The 22287-nt window shown below is 39.2% G+C and overlaps 1 long non-coding RNA gene across 3 annotated transcripts in view; it reads left to right on the forward strand.

Moving 5' to 3' along the window:
* The window catches only part of LOC132380261 (uncharacterized), a 280768-nt gene that overhangs the window by 59205 nt on the left and 199276 nt on the right, over positions 1 to 22287 (forward strand). For 2 of the 3 annotated variants that reach the window (XR_009507712.1, XR_009507715.1), the window contains exons 2-3: positions 4925 to 5192; positions 10486 to 10643. This is a non-coding gene — a long non-coding RNA (uncharacterized LOC132380261). The remainder of the gene's footprint in view (positions 1 to 4924; positions 5193 to 10485; positions 10644 to 22287) is intronic. The other variant, XR_009507713.1, reaches the window with a different exon arrangement.

Raw genomic sequence — 22287 nt, forward strand, 5'->3', positions numbered from 1 at the left:
GGAGGGAGACCCTGGGGGTTTTCTTGGTGGTTTTTACTGCAGGGTTCCATGGTCTGATGCCTTGCAGCTTCTGCACCAATCAATGATACATCTGGATAAGATACAGTACTTTCTATGGTACTCCTGTAGAATGGAGCGGGGAGCCTTGCATCCCCCAATGTCCTCAGAAAGTGTAGATGCTGCTGAGCCTTCTTGACTAATAAGGACATGTTGTGGGTCCAGGTTAGATCATCTGTTGTACTATTGGAGGATGTTTCCAAAGTTCTGCAATTTGTGGATTGAACAGTAGTTCAAATTGGACTCTTTCAGTTTTATGTCTTTTTATTCTATGCCATGTTTTCAGCCATTCTGTCTTGTTGCCTTTGTGTGATATATAATTTTTTTTTTGCATGGGGTGGTGACGTTTTTCTCTGAATATCTTCATAGTTTTTCTTTGTATCGTGACTGCCTGGAGAAGATGAGCTTCAGAGCTGTATGCTGCATACGTGCTTTGATAATAAATACTCGTTGAACCCAGAACCTTGATGTTCATGCTAAGGAACACGGTGCTTTTCACTCTCTCCACAGCAGAGCCATGGACGTGCAAAGGGGGGTGAACGACCTGGACCTTCCTGAAGTCCACAGTTATCTCTTTTGTCTTGTCCATGTAATCGTTCTCAAACCATTTGGCATTCCTATCTATCTCCTCTCTGTATGCTGACTCATCATTGATGTGGTTTGAGCTGGATCTGGCAGTGAGTCAGCAGCATGAACAGCAGCACGCTGAGTACACAGTCCTGGGGGGCACTAGTACTCAGCGTAATGGAGTAGAGGGTCAAGGAAGCCTTGATTAGTTTCTGTAGTGCTGGTGGAGATATTGAATGGCTGGATCACATAAGATCTGATCGACTGTGTTTCTTTTAACACAAATGATGCATTTCACTGTACACTCAGTAGCCCCTGTACTAGGCACACCTGTACTCCTGCTTGTTAATGCATATATCTGGTCAGCCAATCATGTGTCAGCAACTCAATGCATAAAAGCATGCAGAAGTGGTCAAGAGGTTCAGTCATTGTTCAGACCAAACATCAGAATGAGGAAGACATGTGATGTAAGTGACTTTGAGCATGGAATGATTGCTGGTGGCAGACGGGATGGTTTGAGCATCTGGGGAACTGCAAGTCCTCTGGCATTTTCACACACAGCAGTCTCTAGAGTTTACAGAAAATGGTGCAAAAAAAACCCCCTAAAAAACATCTAGTGAGCAGCAGTTCTGTTGGTGAAAAATGCCTTGTTAATGAAAGAGGTCAGAGGAGAATGGCCAGACTGGTTCAAGCCGATAGAAAGGCAACAGTAATTCAAATAACCACACTTTATGATAGTGGTGTGCAGCCATCCTGGTAAATGTGCAGCAAGTCAAACTTTGACATGGATGGGTCACAGCAGCAGAAGATCACGAATGTACACTCAGCTGAGTGCATGTTTCAAATTTTATTGCCTAAGTGAATCTGAATCTGAATGCTTCAGTGCAACCACTGATCGGCATGACAACAGACTGAGGGCAGTGATGTGAGATGTGGCTTAATCCTCGTGCATCTTATCCCTATCACATGTAGCAAACTTTGTTAAGCAAAGTCTGAGGCTAGCTTAATGACATGTTGCTTGCTATGCAACCTCCATTTAAAATTGTCCAGTAATTTTGCATTTTCCATGTCAGAATTTTTTTTATCCTCTGAGGAAGGGAAAACAGCCAGTTGTCCTTTTGTTTCGGGAAATATGGGTAATTCAGCAAGTTATAAGCAAGCCTTATATCTGTGGTAGGAAACTTACCGGAGAAGATTCTTAGAGATGATCTACTCACATCTTGAAAACCATAGGATTATTATGGATAGTCAGCATGGTTGCAGAATAAGGCCATATCTTACAAACTTGACTGAGTTATTTTGAGGAAATGACAAAGATGACTGATGAGGGTATGGTAGTGGATGCTCCATACATGGACTTTAGTAAAGAATTTGACAATGTCCTTTATTATGTGCTGATCCAGAACATTGAATCATGTGAGATCCAGAGTGACTTGGTGGACTGGATAAAAATGTAGGTGGAGTGATTAGCAAGTTTACAGAGGAAAAAAAAGCCAAGCTGTGAAGGGTGAGGAAGGTAGTCGAAGGATAGAGTCAAAGGATATGGTAGAGGCAGATTCGATATTGTCATTTAAAGTGAAATTGGATAGGTATATGGACAGGAAAGGAATGGAGGGTTATGGGCTGAGTGCGGGCCAGTGGGACTAGGTGAGAGTAAGCGTTCGGCACGGACTAGAAGGGCCGAGATGGCCTGTTTCCATGCTGTAATTGTTATATGGTTGTATGGATACAGAATGACATAGATTAGCTGGGAAGACAGGTGGGCTGATGGCAGATGGAATTTAATCTGGACAAGTGTACATATTTAATAGGACATATAGAAAGAATGACAGGGACCTTACAAGGATTGATTTAAAGCAAGACCTTAGCTCCTTGAGGGTGACAACACAAGCAGATAGAGAGCTTAGGAAGGTGTATGGTTCTCTGAATCAATTTTCAGTAATTGTTTTGATACAATTGTTGAATCATCAGTATTAAATATTACCACATTTTCAAGTCTATGTGATAAACCGTGATGGAGTTCCATCACTGAGGGGTGTACTTAGACAAAACATCCATGTCTTTCTTTTGGAATGTAGTAAGTTTTAAAATTCCTGGTACATTATGACACCACTCAAAGCATTCTCAGCTCTCTTGTGAATTATAAATCAAATGTGACCACCCGGTGGACTTCTTATTGATTTTAATCTTGATTAAATTGAAGAGATTAACAATAGATTGGAGTATGTAACCACAGCTAAACCAATGTCTACAACATTACCAACAAAACAGTTAGTGGGAATAAAGATGTTTTGAAACATTCAGTAGGTCAGGCAGCATCCATAGAAAGAGAGAACAAGCTGTTGTTTCATATCTGAAATCTTGAGTAAATGGTTTCAGGCTTAGAAATGTTAAATCTGCTTCCACAGATGTTGCCTGACCTGCTGAGTATTTCCAATATTTTCTAATTTTATACAAATTTCTAACATTTACAGCTGCTTCAATGTTCAATATAAGTATTTACATTTGCTCAGTAAATAATTGTAGATCTACACCAGATTAAAGAATTTTCTACATCTTTTCAATATTTAATTGTTTTCATATTTCACTGCTTAATAATGGTTAACTTATAATAGTTAATATGTGCATCTGATAGTAGTGTGTAATGAATGTCAGGTGAGAGACATCTAACAATTTGATCTTTGTCACAATAAATTTGAATAATAAAATAAAGCACATAATCAAAATGTGGAGTTGGTGTCTGGTTGTGGTGCTTGTACATATGAGAGTGAAGAAGAAACAAAGATTTACGTTATCGCAGAAGGGTTCAACTTCCAAGTGCTAAATAATAAAATGGATTTATAATGAGAACTTAGCAAGATGATCTGGAGTAAATACTCAAAAGCAATACCATTAAAAATGTTTGATTAGTAACTGGAACTTGCTTTACAGTATAACAACTCTGCTGTTATCTGATCATCCTTGACATGTTGAGAGAAATCTTGGTTAAACATAAAGCACTGAGTCACAAGAAATTTAAAAAAACCTTTGAACTGTGATTATAATGCATCATTTGTGTCTGAATAACTTCAAAGGAATGAGGAACACTGCAATGATGAAATATAAAGACTGCTGAAATTATGTATCTTTACATCTATTTCCATTCTACTCTGTTTAATGTGCTGTGAAACAAAATATGGAATAAAGAATTTATATATGTTTTTCATACATTTTATACTTTTGGATTGATTATAGCTACTGAGTTTTAGTTTTTAATGTACAGTATTTAATAGATGTATGGGCTCTCACGAGCAGACTATATAACAATTTCTTCCCCCAAGCTATCAGACTTCTTAATACCCGAAGCCTGGACTGACACCTTACCCCACTGTCTTGTTTATTATTTATTGTAATGCCTGCACTGTTTTTGTGCACTTTATGCAGTCCCAGTGTTGGTCTGTAGTCTAGTGTAGCTTTCTCTGTGTTGTTTTTATTATGTAGTTCGGTCTAGTTTTTTGTACTGTGTCATGTAAACCATGGTCCTGAAAAACGTTGTCTCATTTTTACTATGCACTGTACCAGCAGTTATAGTTGAAATGACAATAAAAGTTGACTTGACTTGACTTTATTCTTCTTAACAAATCTCTGTTTAAGACTATGTCTGATAAGCCTCCATTGCAAATCATCTGTATCTTTCATTATTTTATTCCAACAAGTACATGTATTTTATCTAACCTACATTTCATACATAACAGTTAGAAAGGTTACTAACCAGATGATATAGGCTGAAGTAACAGATGAAAAAAAGAGGGGATGATACTTTTATTATGATCTGGAATGCACTATCTGATAGGATGGTGTAAGTTGATTTTAAAAGTTTAAATGGGCCTTGGACAAGTACTTCAAGAGTAAAGTTAGCAGATTTAGTAGAAAAGAGCAGAGAGGTATTAAATGGGTTAGCTTCTAAAGGTGGCAAGGTAAATATGTGCCATATTTTTTTTATTTCTATATTATTTTATGTACTGCATTATTGAAATGTTGAAGCAAGTTCACGGGTTTGGTGAGTGAAACAGAGAACACTGACTACTAATAAATACATTAATCATTGATTTACAAACAGTAAAACATTTGACCAAACATTTAAATTCCCCCAAGTTACACAAACTACAGAAATGAATATTTAACAGAGAGGTACTCTGTTAAAAGTGTGTGCGGAGCATACCCTCCCAAGGGTTTTGTGCAGCATGCCTGGGAACAAAGGGAAAGAAAGAGAATCTCTCACACTTGCTATTTTTTATGTCCCCAATGTGTTTGAAACTAGGTGCCGTGGCATTCCAGCCAACCAATAGGAAGAGCAGCTGCAGTTTATAAACTGACCGATCACGACAGAAGCCGCTTTCAACCGAAACAAGCCACACACACCCAGTTGTTTATTATCTGGAGAATAAATATCTACTGTAGCCCTGACTACTAATTTGAGTCCACTAATTATTTTACATCAACAATAATCTCAGGGCAATAAAGTCCTACATAAAAAACAGCTAAAATTTCGATTTATACTGCATCTGTGATCATCAGTTCAATTAAAGGTCAGTAATTATATATCACATTTCCAACATTTGAAAGCAAACCTTGTCTTGTAAAAATTTAAATGTTACAGTTTGCAATCAGAATAAGATACCAATCCAAGCACTTCACGAATTTGAAAAACTTATTCCATGCTATTTGGATTTTATGCTACTTTGAATTGAACTCCAGTGTAATGTCAAACCAGACTTTAAGTATATTCATTTTCCAAGGTAACATAAACCTGGGTGGATTTTCTGTAGAGGAGTTGCATAAAACCCAGAATTGACATAAATGGTTAAAAGTCAGCCATTCCTAATGGAAATTATCCTGGGAGCTCTGACAATATACTTGTAAAGTTATTACCAAAAATCGGGCAAGCCCAGAGGAAAATCAAGGAATTGAATCTGCTGGGTACTACAAATGTCATCATGGATAGGATAAGGTTACACCTGTGATGAGAGTTCAGATACTATCTAAGCAGAGCTGATGATACTGCTATTAGCTAACCAAAGTAGGCCATGGAGCACCTGTGGAAGGAAAAATAGAATTATTATTTCAGGTCTAAGGTCTTTGATTGGAACTGAGAAAGGTCATGTTGAGTGTAAATGGTTGGGTGGGTAGATAGATAGAGCAGTGGGAACATCTCTAATAAACTGATTAGATGATTGACATGGGGAATACAGAAAATGAAGTCAAGTAGAGAGAGAATTTGAAAAAAGGAATATAAAAGCAATGAGGTGAAGGCTGTTAAATTGTGAAAACACAAGGAAGGGACGATGTGTTGCGTACACCTGGCAGGTGAAGTTATGAGAGAGAAATCTGAACTAAAACACATTTGCACTGGCTGTTTCTGATATACACAGAGAATGCAAATTACCTGAAATTGTAGAAATCGATGTGCAGTCTTCCAGACTGAACAATGCTCTGGACGAAGGAGAAGTGCTCTTCTTCAAATCTATCTTGGACCTCTTTATAGCACCACGGTAGGGTGCAGACAGATAGAGCAGATTGGGTTGGGATCAGGATGGAGAAGGTAGCAGGCAATAGAAGATCCAGAGGACACTGTGGACTGAACACAGATGTTTTGCAAAGTGGTCACACAGTCTATATTTAGTTTCCCCTATGTGAAGAAGACCACATTGTGAATACCAAACCCTGTACAGTGGATTCAAAAGGGCGCAAATGAATTACTGTTTTGCCTGGAAGTTCTGTTGTACTTTTGGAAGGTGAGGAGGGAAGAGTTGAAAGGACAAGAATAGCATATCTTACAATTACATGGGAAATGCTACAAGAAGGACGCTGGAAAAGGGCATTATGACATTGTGGGCAGCACTGAGCTGGGGCTGAAAGAAGGCCATAGTTGGGAGCTTAACATCCAAAGGTCTACCTTGTATTGAAAGATCAGGCAGGAAGGCATAGGTGGTGGTGTGACTCTGTTGGTAAGAGATGGTTTTAATTCTTCAGAAGGAGTTGACATAGGGGTCAGAGACTATCAAATTTTTGTGAGTGGAGTTAAGAAACTGCAAAGGGTAAAAAAAACATTATGGGAATCACATATAGGCCTCCAAATAGTAGTCTAGATCTGGGGCTGAGATTGCAAAGGGAGCTGGAAAAGGCATGTAATAGGGTAGTGACACAACTTAAATGTGGGACTTCAATATTCAAGGTGATTGAGAAAATCAGGTTGGTGGGATTGCAAGAGAGGGTGTTTGTTGAATCCCTATGAGATGGCTTCTTTGAGAAGCTTGTGCTTGAGCCTCTTAGGGGAAAGGCTATCTTAGATTGGGTCTTGTGTGCTATCCCAGATCTTATTAGGGAGCTTAACGTAAAGGAACCCTTAGGAGAAAGTGATCATAATAAGATTGAATTCATACTGAAATTTGAGAGGTAAAGGCATAAGTCAGATGTATCTGTACCACAATGGAATTAAAGGAATTACAGAGGAGCTTGCCTAGGTAGATTGGAGGGGATGCTGGTGGTGATGATGACAGAACAGAGGTGGCTGAATATTCTGGGAATAAATAGTTCACAAGGCACAAGATAGATATGTCCCACAGAAGAAGCATTTCTCAAATGACAGGGCTAGGTGATTGTGGCTGACAAGGGAAGTTAGGGGCTGCATAAAAAATCAAGGAAAGGGCATATAAGGTAGCAAAAGTGAGTGGGAAGTTGGATGATTGGGAAGCTTTTATAATCTAACAGAAGGCAACTAAAAAGCCATAAGAAGGGAGAAGATAAAATATGAGGGCAAATTAGCTGATAGTTTAAAGCAGGTTACTAAATATTTTTTCAGTTATATAAAGAATAAAAGTGAGATGGGAGTTAATATTGGACCACTGGAAAATGATGCCTGTGAGGCAGTAATGAGGGACAAAGAAATGATAGAAAAATTTAATAAATACTCTGCTTCAGTCTTTACTATGCAAGACACTAGTGTATGCCAGAGGTCTGTGAGTGTCTTGGAGCAGGAATGAGTGCCATTGCTATTACAAAGGAAAAAGTGCCAGATAAACTCAAAGTCTTAAGGTGGACATCACCTGGACCAGATGGACTATATCCCAGAGTCCTGAGGGAGGTTGTTGAAGAGATAACAGATTCATTGTTCATGATCTTTAAAGAATCACTTGATTCTGGCATGGTCCTGGAGGACTGGAAGATTGCAAATGTCACTTGACTCTTCAAGAAGGGAGCAAAACAAGAGAGGAAATCATGGGCCAGTTAGCCAAACATCAGTGGTTGGGGAAGTGTTGGAGTCCATTATTAAGGATGAGGTTTCTGGGTACTTAGAGACTAATGCTACAATAAGGTAAAAGTCAGTATGGTTTCTGTCAAGGGAAATCTTGCCTGACAAATCTATTAAAATTCTTCGAGGAAGTAACAAGCAGGGTGGACAAAGGAGAGGTAGTGGATGTCTTATTTAGATGTTCAGAAGGCATTTGATAACGTGGCTCAGATGAAGCTGCTTAACAAGATAAAATCCCATGATGTTACAGGAAATATACTGGCGTGGATAGAGGAATAGCTGGCAGGCAGGAGGTAATGCATGGGATTATAGGGGGACTGTGACTAGTGGTGATCCTCAGGGGTCAGTATTGGGACCGCTACTTTTCACATTGTTTGTCAATGATTTGAATGATGGAATTGATGACTTTGTGGCAAAGTTTGCGATGATACGAAGATAGGTGGGGGGTAGGTAGTGCTGAGGAAGCAATGTGATTTCAGCAGGACTTAGACAAATTGGAAGAATGGGCAAAAAAGTAGCAGATGGAATACAGTGTTGGGAAATGCATGTTGGTAAAAGGAACAATTGTGCAGACTATTATGTAAGTTGGCAGAAAATTCAAACCTCAGAGGTGCAGAGGGACTGAAGAGTCCTCATGCAAGACTCACAGCAGGTTAACTTACAGTTTGCGCCTATGGTAAAGAAGGCAAATGCAATGTTGGCATTTATTTCAAAGGGAATAGAATATAAAATACAAAGGGATAACACTGAACATTTATAAGACACTAGTCAGGCCGCATTTGGTGTATTGTCAACAGTTTTGGGCCCCGTATCTCAGAAAGGATGCATTGTCATTAGAGAGAGCCCAGAGGAAGTTCATGAAGATAATTCTGGCAATGAAGGGGTTAACATATGAGGAGTGTTTGGGAGCTTTGAGCCTGTACTAATTGGAATTTAGAAGAATGCATGGGGATCTCATTGAAATGTACTGAATGTTGAAAGGACTAGATAGGGTGGATATGGAGAAAATGTTTCTTCTGGTGGAGGTATTCAGAACTAGAGAGCACAGCCTCAGTGACTTTTTAAAACAGAAGTAGGGAGGAATTTTTTTTCAGCCAAATAGTGGTGAATCTGTGGAATGTTATGCCACAGATTGCAGTGGAGGCCAAGCCTGTGGGTTTATTCAAAGCCGAAGTTGATAGATTCCTGATTGGTCAGGGCATGAAGGGATATGATGAGAGGGCAAGTGTATGGGGTTGAATGGGATCCGGGATCAGCCATGATGAAATACTAGAGTGGACTCGATGGGTTGAATGGCCTAATTCTGCTCCTATATCTTATGGTCTTATAGTTGGTATGGATATAAGAGCAGAGCAAGGAGTTACATAAAGCACCTAAAGATAGTAAAGGAGAAGGATGTGTCTGATGATGAAATTTCTTCTTCAAAAATGACTGAAATTCCAAAGGATAATCCTTTAATTGAGAAGGCTATAAGAATGAAAGATAGGGTCCAAGCCCATTCCTGCTCTGTTTAGGAGGAGTCAGGTTGAGAGCAGAAGCACAGGATTTAGATGAGGTGGAGAGAAGGGCCCTTTTGAATAAGGCAGAGGTATGTCACTGCTGAGGAAGCTGAAAACACCTCAAGAGGCAGCTGTCACGTTATTTCTCACTCCCACTCCCACACTAATTGACAGCATCTGCCTGTACTATTAGAGTGAAACTCAGTGTTAGCATGAGGAACAGCACCTTATCTTGAAGCTAGGCACCTTGCATACAGCCTTTTGATTCTGTAACTTCAAATAACTTGCTTTCTTTGTCTGTAACAGAACCAGCCAGCACATCTATGACATTGGTTCTATTTTCTCCCTCTGTTAGCACAGCCAGCCATATTCCGCAGGTCTGTATTTTTCATCATGTATGTTCCTTATTCTCTAACTGTATTCTTTGCTTTTATATTCATTTATTCAGATTCAAAAATGAGACATATGAATTTTTATGAGTTTATTGTTTTCAAGTCTCTGTGCCATTGTTGATTATGTCAAAATGAAGTCAAGGTAGCATATCCAGATTATCTACTGGACAGAAAATATTTTAGAAAAAATACTTACATCAAAACTTTGATAATTTTGTTAGTGAAGAGTCTGTAAAGGTTTACTTAGTGATTACACTCACAAAGTAGGAAATACAGACATTGAATAGCTGCAATGGGTTTTTGCTGAGAAAGGTATTGGTACTAACAGGAAATATGACTGATATTTTAGCAAAGAGTGATTATTTTGTGGTTTAAGGATAATGAATGAAATACAGTAAACATAATATGCTGCTCTATCATAGACAATCATTACTATTTTGATAGCAATAGCACGTCCATCACCATAATATACAACTATTTCACAAATAATAACAGGTATAGCTACCATGTTAATATTAGAAAGTAGAATTTCTGCTTTTCATTTGTCTGTTTCCACAGCATTAGAATTGTTCCGGTCAAAATGGGGCATGCATACAAATCTCCCACTGTTGACATCTTCTGGATAGACCATGAAACCATTTCTTTTTTGTCTTTTACACTTGTTTTTCATCTTGAATAGGATTCTGGGAGACAGCGGCATCATGCATGAATCTCATGGTGAGAAGGCTGTGGGACAGGGTGTGAGATGATGTTCAACTCCTTTTCACCAATGAATGCTTCTATTGTTTGCCGATTAAAGCGAAGAGGGAGATTGAAACATCGAGGTGAATGTGGAAGGTGAGCACCAGTGACCTGCCTTTTCATTGCCAGTGAGATTGCTCTGCTACTGGAGAGGAGTGACTGTCTATTGATTGCTGGTGAGATTGCTCTGCTGCTGGAGAAGGTAGAACTTGCTGCTGTACCCAGAGAATAATGTAACCCAGGTTTTCTGCGTTTTGGACATGTACTTGGACTATGGACTTTTTTTTCAATCTTATAGTTTTTACAGTCTGTGTTTTTCATCAACCTTTCTTGTGTACAGGGAGAGGGAATTAGCGGTCGGTGTGCCTGTTCCGTTTTTGTTCAATTTTTTTGTACGGGGTGGGAAGAGTTGGGATTTGATGATTATGCTGTCATTCATTTTGTGGCTATCTAGAGAAGAAGAATTTCAGAGTTGTATACATCAGTAATAAATAAACCCTTGAACCTTTGAACCTTATATCTGCTTGTAAACATATACAGTTCTGCTCTGGGCACTCAATACCAAGACATGGTGGGACTACACCGGAACATTGATACGTCTATTTTTTCTAACACTAATACTCATGGGCACTTTACATGTGCCCATGATGTTGCAAAGTTAGCTAATGAAAAAACAAAGACTTTGGCTACCACTCATGATGTTATGTAGAGACTACAGAAGTTACACTTGTTTCATTGCTAAGTTTCAGTGGGTTCTTTCTTCACATTTCCATTAATGAGGAGTAACGGGTGAACACCTTCAACTTCTTGTTAAGCCCCTGCTGAAAACCAGTAGGAATGAATGGCTGTAATAACCTGAAATATGCTTTGGTTTGATATTTTCATTTCATTTAGTTACATTCTTCTTTGATATTTGTGATTATTGCTAAGGAACAACCTGTAGCCATATTGAACAGTTTGGTATATAATGACAGGCCACATAACATGGATGCTTCAGCTAGCTTTTGTAATATCAGATGTGTGGGGGAGTGACACTAGCTAGACAGGAACCCAGAGAAGGTGAGTGAAGTTCAAGATATGATACAAGTGTCTCTGGAGCAATCCACACAACCATTATTTTCCTCCAGACAACCTTTGGAGCAAGGTATGAGACCCAATAGAAATAAAGAAGAAATTCCTCAAGGCAAACCCAATACATCATCCCACTACCACACCCAATTAAACAGACGGTCTCAACCGCTGCAGCCAATTTTGTGTCTGTAGCTGAAAAAAGATATTGCTGCATAGCATTGCAGATTGTTATGTCAGAAATTTGAAGTGCTCTGACAACACAAAACTCAACAAGTAAAGAGGCCTTCAGTTAGTTGCAATGATGTGCAGTTGCTAAACGTAATAAGAACAATGGCAAGTCTGGACATGAATCACATTTGCTCTACTTTTATTTCATGAAAATAATCTGCAGAATAACAACAAGATTGAAGATAAAAAGCAGAAAGGAAAACATGTATTTATTAACAGATTTATGCATCCTGAAGCTGCACAATTCCTCCTGAGTCGTATATTTTCTCATGTTTGAAAACCTTAGCAAAAAATTGTTTCGCATAACTCTTCAACCTCCCTTTGGAGAAACACCATCTGGACAGGATAAAGCCCACCATAACTTCAATGTGAATATAAATATGTAAGTAGGACAGAGCTCAAATCCAAACACAAAACCCCAGACATTTGGGATTTTGGGAGAAAGAACCAGAAAAATGCTCTCTGGTGAAACTGAATGATAACCGCTTGGACTGATTTATTACAATATCTTACTTTTCAAACAATTACCACAATGTGTGGGCCATCTGGTTAATTAAGAATGCTTTCTGAAGTCTGATCAGCATTCCTTCCCCAGTGATAGGAGAAGATAGCCTGCTCAGTGGAAAGTTCATCACAGTCCTCTGAGTGCTATGACCTTCCCATATTTTTCTCCTTTTTGTTTCTTGCTGCCCCCTCCCTCGCCCACCCAGCACGTCACACTGGAGCACTGACTTACTCATTTGGTAAACAAACTATAATTTCCTCTCTGTTAATGAGTAGGCTCTTCTAATGCAATCGTTGTTTTCAGTTTTACTTTTGTATGCTGGGTAAGCTTGCTGATAATTATTTGTTTTGTCTGAAAAAACAAATGTAGACTTTGGTTCAAATCAACAGGATGCAATAACAGATACTTGGAGGTCAGATATAAGAGCAAAATAAACCTAACTTTTATTTAAATTCAGTACACATTGTACTTTGCCTTCAGAACAGGAATTGGGTAGATAGCCGTCTTTCCCTCATTTGTAAATATTCACAATTTCTAATCATTATTTTGGTATCAATATTTCTAACCAAGCCTATTCCTTCTATTTGTTTTAAATGCTTAGCAAATTTTACAGAGCTCCATTAAACTGGTATCTTAGATTCCTTCCTATATTTCTTCTCCCTCTGTTAAAAATTATTTTCTTGTCACTTCTTAACTAATAATATAATATTCCTTGCATAAGCTTAAGGTTTCAGAAACTGGCAAGTCCTTATCAGTGTCTGCAGTATTTATGGCGCCATCCCCTGTCCTCACACATGTTCATGGCCGTTTCAGCTGGTTTTCAGCCAATGAACTGCACAAGTCTCTCTCTCACTCATTCTAAAGGTGAATTACCTTCTTTAGCATGGCTGGCTAGGTTGATTTATGTGAACAGCCTGTAACATTGAATTTTTGACATTGGATTTCGCTATATTCCTTCTTTTAATGAACTGTTGAAAATGAACTGAAGCCTTAAGTGACCAATCAAACAGGATCTCAAACTAACATTAATTGCAAGATCAATTATTTTTTCATCTTTCACATCTACAGCCTCTAATTGCTCCTTCCGCAGCTGAGGCTCTTCCACATGACTTCATCACTTTGAAGCTGATTTCAATAAGGCTGTCTTGGCTGGACTCCTCATCACTACCCTGTAGTTACATCAGCGTACGTTTGTCATATTATATCTCCCCGAAACAGCCATGTTTGAAATTCAGCCATGCAATTGCAACCTAGAGCCAAAACAGAACTTGAAGCCAAAAAAAAAATCAGTCTGTGGAAGGTTGGATAGAGGAAAGGTTTGAAGATAACACAAGAAATAAAGAAAATTAAGGCAGAGTAGGCTACCAGACCCTTCAAGCCTGCTCATAACTCAGTGTAATCATGCCTCATATGTGCTGACCTCAACACCTCTTCTGTGCTGGTTCCCCATAACTTTAATTCAAAGATTTCATGACTTCAAAGATTTCAAAGCAGATATATTATCAAAGAATGTATAAATGATACTTGAGATTTGTCTGCTTACAGGCTGCCACAAAGCAAGAAACCCAAATAACCCAATTAAAAAGATACCAAATACCACTGTGCAGAGAAAGAGAGAAATAAACCCCACAAATCATGAAAACAATTGAAGCAAGCCAACAGCATTCTGAACCAGACTGAGTCTCCAGATCTGTTCCTATAGCAGCCGGAGTAGGCTCAAGCCTCAGTCCCAATTCATTACACCAGTGGAGAAATCATGCAGAACAGCTGGAACAGTGTGCATCTCCAAACTTTGACATCACCGACTGACACTGGGACCACTATTCACATCCTTTCCCTCCACACCAGTACAACATGACTGCCGTGCATAATAGCTGTAAGATGCAATTCGGTTGCAGACCTAATCTATTGTAACACCTCTCAGCCCACAGCCTTAATCATCTGGGAGACAAGTACATGAGATAGAATACATGAAATCAACAACATCTGCAGGAGAAGGATGCCCAGCCAGGCCTGCCAATCATGGCTTCTTGTGCTTCCACATACGTTTGTCTTAGTTCTTTTGCTTATATGTTCTATAATTGCTTCAGCTCATCAGATCAGATAACATTGTCTATAGCTTATCTCAATAGTTACCTCAGTTTTGCCCCATCAGAGACAACCCCCTCCCCATCCTCAGTGTAGTTAACAAGTTGTTTTTGTCTCCTTTTTAGTTATGACAAATGGTCTTTAACCAGAAGCACTGTTTACTCTTCCTACAAACGCAGCTTGACATGCTGAGTATTTCCAGTATTTTCTATTCTTAATCTTATTAGAAAACCCATTAAAATTCCAGATAAGTTACATCCATTTGCTTACCAAGTTTGCTACTACTTTATTACTTCCTCTAAAAAAGTCATTAAGCCATTTTGTCAATTCCTTATGCAGTAGAATAGATTTGTAGTAGCACTTTTATCAGATGGATGGCAGTAACTTACTCAAGGTTAATTAGGATAAGCAACAAATATTGTCATCACCTACTGGCTTGTATTACTTCCCCTTCCCACAATTCCTTTTGTCCTCTTCCTTTCCAGCCCTGATAAGCAGTATTGGTGCAAAACATTGATGCTTATTCCTCACCATAGATGCTGCCTGACCTGCTGAGTTCCTCCAACATTTTGTGTGTGCTGCTTAGAATCTGCAACTCAGAACAGCTGGTGGAAATAGATTTGGACAGTAATTTCAAGAGGGATTTGGAATTGCTCTATAGAGAGTCAACAAAGCTTGATGAGCAGAATGGCTTTTTTCTGTGTTGATTTTTTCTTCCATAATTCTATGTTTCTAATTAATTAGATCTTGTTAGCACTTATGTGGACAGTCAAGAGCCAACCAAACTGATGTGTGCCTGTAGTCACATAAACACCAAAATGGATCAATTTCCATTGTTACATTAATTAGGTTTCATGAATATCATTGATGCTGGTTTTTTCACTTACAGGTAACCTGTTTCAAAACTTAATTCAAATTCCCAGACTGGCTTAGAAAGATTTTGAACTCCCATTCACTGGTGTACTGGAGAATTATATGTTTCCCATGCACTGGCATAGTCACTACATTATATTGCATTGACATTAATTGTCAGTTTTATGTTCAAATACATTGCATTATTATGCTACTTTGCCAGCAAGATGTTGCTAAAGTCAATAGTAACACCAAGTGGAATATGTGATACAACACATAGCAAGTTAGCTTTAAATTTTAATTGCACTGCTCATTACGTACACACTCCTATAATATATTTAAGTGCTCTGTGGTTACAATGTGCCAATTATTACATTCTTTACTAACTTATAATAATTACAGCAACACTCCTTGTTGAATTGATGCCTTGTCTCAGTTTTATGCAATGATACATAATTCTAAGCAGCAAAAGAAAAACAACCAACAAAACTGGCCAGGCAAATCTTGCAGCAGAGCAGATGTTTGTTACTGAAAGGCTGCAGAATAGGACTTAATTTCTTTGTACCTAGTTACTATGTTTGTTTGGAAGATCTGAAAGCAACCTTACTTTTTCATGTTGCTGTTCTTTTCCTGAAGACTTTAATTCATCTTATGGTACACTTCCAAAGATTCATTCCACTAGTGTACAGCCAATCTATTTCATGACCGAGGCCAAATTGTAAAGATGGGATCTCAACATATGGGAGTGTATCAGAGCCAAGCACAACCTTAACTCATTCAACATCACATCTGCACTTTCCAACAATGGCCACTGAATAACCGTTAGGATCATCTGATGTTCCCCCTACATGGGACCCTTCCATTTTCCAGCCAACATATCCACATTAAACAGATTACTTCAGAGTTTAAAATTGGGTTTGTTAGTTTGTATTATCCAGTATGATAGCATGTGTTGCAAAGACCCTGATAGCTTTAATCACATCATCATAGCAATTTATAACAGAGAGATTTTATCATTGATCATGCTCGTCAAAAATGGACTAGATTAATTCTGTTTCCCAGCTCTAGGTTCATAGTTCTGCAAATCAGAGCTCTTCAGATATTCATCTAGGGACCTTTTAATTGGGGTGAGGGTTCCTACTTCCAACCCTCAAGCAGAGAGTTCCATACCCCTGTTGAATGAAAATTTTCTTTGCCAACCAGTTAACCCAAGTTTATGTCCCTGGGTTGCTTAGCCATACATTCAGTATAGCATATGAAGAGAACTTCAGATTTATGATTTTCCTTAATATTTTTCAGTTTTTCTTTCTCCTGGTTTCCTCCCCAATATCGTGATAGATTGGTTGTCTGGCTCCTGTGCAGGAAAGTTTATAGAACAGAACCATATTAATCATATACCCTTAAGTAAGCAAGTTGGCGAGATAGAAGCTCAAGGCCTAATATTTGGGGTTCTGTCATTGGTGTGCCTGGAATTCGAGGTCCTCATGCAGAATACTCATTCACCATTATCAACAAGGACTGGGGTTAATAGCAAAGACCGAAGTCCGAAGGTTGATCAGAGTATGGAAGTTGAGGCCAGATGACCAAAGCTTTGTGCCTGTAAGTCCACTAAGGAAGTAGAAGGACCAATGTCTGAGAGTCTATGAGACCACTGGAGGCCTAGTGATGGCCTGTTCTGGGGTTGGAAGGCTGTTTTTATGTATGTACGTGAGTAGGTGGGTGGAAAGGAGGCAAGGGGCTTGTTTTACTGCTTTTATTTTGTTGCTGTTGCTCTGTTGTTGCTTGCGTTGCTCTTTGAACTTTGTGGGTATGTTATGTTTGTGCCGGAATGTGTGACAAGCCCTGCACATCCTTAGGTTGTGTAGGTATTACCGCAAATGATGCATATCTCTGTGTCCTTCCCTGTATGTGTGATAATGATAAATGGATGTGAATGAAATGGCCATTTAGGAGGCAGGACATATTGTGCTGAATGGGGTGAATCTCACTGGGGAATTGGACTTAGGAAAGCTTGAAGGGGGCATGAGAAGGCCTTGGCATGTAGGATTAAGGAGAACCCCAAGGCATTCTATGCGTATGTGAAGAACAGGAGGATGATGAGAATGAAGGTGGGACCGCTAAAGGATAAAGAGGGCAACATGTGCGTGGAAGTGGAGGAGGTTGGGGAGGTCCTAAATGAATACTTCACTTCAGTATTCACAAGTGAAAAGGATCTTGATCAGGGTGAGGTCGAAATAGAGCTGGCCTGAGTGCTGGACAATGTGGAGATTATGGAAGAAGAAGTGCTGGATCTTCTTAGAAACATCAAGATTGATAAATCCCCGTGGCCAGATATGATACATCCGAGGTTGCTGTGGGAATTGAGAGAAGAGATCGCTGGAGCATTAGCTATGATCTTTGAATCCTCTTTGGCTATAGGGGAAGTGCTGGAGGACTGGAGAATAGCAAATGTAGTTTCCTTGTTTAAAAAAGGGAATAGGGAGAAACCTGGGAACTATAGACTGGCGAGTCTTACATTGGTGGTCTGCAAACTACTGGAAAGGATTCTTAAGGATAGGATCTACAAGCATTTGGAGAAGTACAGTCTACTCATGGATAGTCAACATGGCTTTGTGAAGGGAAGATCATGCCTCATGAGCCTGATTGAGTTTTTTGAAGAGGTAACAAAAGAAATTGATGAGGGTAGGGCAGTGGATGTGGTCTACATGGACTTTAGCAAGGCATTTGAGAAGGTCCCTCATAAGAGATTCATTCAAAAAGTCATGAGGCATGGGATAAGTGGAACCTCGGCTGTTTGGGTAAAAAATTGGCTTCAAGGAAGAAAGCAGAGGGTAGTTGTGGAAGGAAAGTATTCTGCCTGGAGGTCGGTGACTACTGGAGTGTTGCAGGGATCTGTCCTGGGACCCCAGCTATTTGTGATTTTTATAAATGACCTGGATGTAGAGGTGGAAGGATGGGTGAGTAAATTTGCGGATGACACGAAGATTGGAGGAGTTGTGGATGGAGCTGCAGGTTGTCGAAGGTTACAAGAGGATATAGATGGGCTGCAGAGTTGGGCAGAAAAATGGCAGATGGAGTTCAATCCGGACAAGTGTGAGGTGATGCATTTTGAGAGGATAAACCAGAAGACTGAGTTCAGGATTAATGTTCAGTTACTTAAGAGTGTGGATGAACAAAGGGACCTTAGGGTTCAAATCCATACATCCTTCAAGGTCGCTGCTCAGGTTGATAGGATAGTTAAGAAGGCCTATGGGATGCTAGGCTTCATTAACAGGGGGATTGAGTTCAAGAGTAGAGAGATCATGTTGCAACTCTACAAATCTCTGGTGAGACTACACTTAGAGTATTGTGTTCAATTCTGGTCACCTCATTATAGGAAGGATGTGAAAGCTATGGAGAGGGTGCAGAGGAGAATTACCAGGATGTTGCCTGGATTGGAGAACAAGTCATATGAAGCAAGGTTAGCAGAGCTGGGATTACTCTCTTTGGAGCGTAGAAGAATGAGACGGGACTTGATAGAGGTCTACAAGATTATGAGAGGCATAGATAGCGTGGATAGTCAGTACCTGTTTCCCAGGGCACCAATAGCAAACACCAGAGGGCATATGTACAAAATTAAGGGAGGGAAGTTTAGGGGAGACATCAGGGGTAAGTTTTTTGCACAGAGGGTCGTGAGTGCCTGGAATGACTTGCCAGGGATGGTGGTGGAAGCTAAAACATTAGGGGTATTTAAAAGTCTTTTGGACAGGCACATGGATGGAAGAAAAATAGAGGGTTATGGGGTAGTGTGGGTTTAGTACTTTTTTTTAAAGGATTATATGGGTCAGCACAACATGGAGGGCTGAAGGGTCAGTACTGTGCTGTAATGTTCTATGGTTCTATGGTTCTACTTAGGAAATACTCCTACAAATCTACTCTGCTGGTGGATTCAGCACTTCTTTTACTTAACTGATTAACTTAGAAATAAAGTGCAGAACAGCCCCTTCTGGTCCCATGAAGCACACTGGCCAGCAACCCCACCTATTTACCCCCAACCTAATCACAGGACTATTTTGCAATGACCAAATAGTCCTACTAACTGGTACGTCTTTGGACTATGGGTGGAAACGCATGTGGTCATGGGGAGAATGTACAAACTCCTTACGGAGACTGGCAGGAATTGAACCTGGGCCGCTGATGCTGTAAAGCATAATGTTAACTGCTACGTTACCGTGATGCCTGGTATTATTCCTCTTTATCAGCTGACTTTCCCTAAACTCTAGAAATCAGGCTTGTAATGGATAAAAATAGATTCACAATAAAAATACAGGCATTTGGCCTTTGCAAAAATTTTGACAACTGACCTACGTTTAGTGACTGAATTGGTCACTTGCATCTTAATCTATCACTGCTATAAATGGAAAAATAATATGGATGCTATTCTAGCATCAATTTCTTTTAAAATTTTAACTATATAGGATCAGGCCCATCCAATTCTGCGATCATAAATTTCCAGGAATGCACAATGCATATGCCAGGGGTTGGGGAGAGGTTGGTGAAGTAGAGGAAAGAGGTTAATGTTCAACAGCTGTGCAACATTTTCCCCCTCATTTGCAATTTTCAATTCGTCCAGAAGCATTTAAGAATCTAGTGATTCTGGAACGATCACTTCTAATGACTTCATAATCCCTTCTCTGACCTCTTTCTGAAACCTGAGGTGTAATCCACCTTCAGACCTTTCTGCTTCCCAAGCACCTTCTCCTTGGTATAGTAACTACACTCAATTTCCGTTTTCATTTTCCAGTGGTCCAATGTCCATTCTTGTCTCTTGTTTACTCCTTAAATATCTGAAAAATGTATTATTTTATATTATCGGCTTACTTATCTTCATGTTTAATATTTTCTTTCCTTATTGCTTTTTTTCATTTGCTTTCTGGTAGTTTTTGAAAGCTTCCTTGCTTCCCATTAATTATTGCAATCCTTGTCACCATTTAAACCATTAACTGCAGAAACAAAAGATTAATTGGAAGAACCTTGTCAACACTTTCATGGAAGATGTTGAAGGGTAGTTTCTTTTCCATTCTTGGTAAATTGAAATGGAGTAGAATTAGAAGATGATTGTATATCAGACCAGCTAATTAAAACCTACTATTACAATAGGAGCCATATCAGAGAAAGTGAGTTACAAAGGAAACATATTAAACGATGTAGGGGATGTCACAGGAATTAGCAAGTTAGATCCAGATGATAATACAATTAACAGCAATAGTAAGAACTAAAGGCAAATTAATAAAAATATTTCTTTCCATGTAGTGCCTGGTCATAACTTTATCAAAGTGTATTAGATGCAGAAATACAAGTATTTCCTAAAGGAGATGGGTGAATACCTGAAATGAAAATATTTACATGATTGTGTTCAAAATGTAGGGAGTGCACCTCTTTGATATATCCAGCAGAAGAATGATAAATAGCTCCTTTATATGCCAGATTACTCCATGATTCTGTGATATGCTGACTGTCTCTTCCGAGTAATGATCTTTAGCCTTAAAGGATCCAATCGTGTCATTACTCTGTCATACTCTGTCAGATGTCTTGACTCTCCTTCCAATGTAGCAGGCATGATTCTTCCTTTGATTTGGACACTGACACTGTCTCTAAAGAAGCGGCATAAATACTGTTCTTTGTACGTCCAGGGATCTAAGCTGTTTGTTGTGCTGAAAACTTTGTTTTCTGTAAGCAATACCTTGCTAAAATCTTAATTATTTAGGGCATGCCAAGTAAATCTTCATATTTCCGAAACTAATCACTCTGGCTTTGCATGTCTATTGCTGTTCATTTGCATTGCCTCATAAGCACTCGCAGATGGAATATGAAGATTTAGACTCCTCAGGCTACCCACATTCCTAAGGTTTATGTGATGAAATAAAAAACAGTTGGAGTTAACAGCTTTTAAATTGTTTGTGGCTAATTGTTTTTTTTATTTCGCAATCATTTTCTTTTGGATCCTAATACATCTATGTCCAGAGCATTTTTACAGCACAAATTTTATTGGAAAGGCTGGGAAGTGGCCTGATTGGTGGTATTAATTACAGTATAAGGAGAAAAATTGAAGCTTTGGCCAGATCTGGTCTTCCATAACTTCTTCATTTCTTTTCAGCAAATGCCAACTTAAAATGACTCATTGGACTGAAAGACATCAGCATTAGCGAAAAACATACTGTGAAATTAATGGGTTCAGAAGTCAATGAATCATCAGGATCTTATCTTCCACAGCTTGGCATCTTGCAAATGGTGGCTTTGTAGATAATGTTTAAAATGATTGTCACATTTGAAGATTTAACAAGTTCCACATCAGATCCTCCTGATTGAAAGGTAACAATTATAACTTCATCATTGTAGAAAAGAGAAAGCAGAGAAACTACAGACTAGTTATCTTGGCATCAGTACTGGGGAGAGAGCTGGAATTTATTATTAGGAAGTGAAAAACAGTCTCTTAAAAATAATGAGGATTCAATCAAAGGGTTTCCCAATCTGGAGCCCACAGATCTCTTGGTTAATGGTTGGGGTCCATGGCATAAAAAGGGTGATTTGTGAACTAGAAATCATGTTTGACAAGCCCTTTGATTTTCCTCAAGCTGTAATTAGTTGTACAACTTATTTGGACGTAGTCCATGTGAGTCGCAGAAGAGGGGTCACCCATGTAATTTGGAAGCCAAATTTGGGATCAGACATGGGGTGCAACCTGTCTGGATATTGCCCATATTTGGCACAGAAGAAGTGTCACCCATATGTTTTGGAAACTGAATTCAGGATCACCAGTGACCAATGCCAAATTGGGCCTATGCTTTTACCAGGAGGGGGAATAGTTGCTTGGTGAAATGGTGGTTGCATTGAAATCCAGTGGTGAACTGTAAATTGTAGGTTTCAAGGTAGGGTTATGGACTATGGCGAGAAGTTTAATTGTTGATTGGAGAAGGTGGAAACGGTTTAAAGTGGGTGTCCTGTCAACAGTGTATT

The sequence above is a fragment of the Hypanus sabinus genome, chromosome 2 (genome assembly GCF_030144855.1).
Source record: "Hypanus sabinus isolate sHypSab1 chromosome 2, sHypSab1.hap1, whole genome shotgun sequence".
NCBI classification, from domain to species: domain Eukaryota; kingdom Metazoa; phylum Chordata; class Chondrichthyes; order Myliobatiformes; family Dasyatidae; genus Hypanus; species Hypanus sabinus.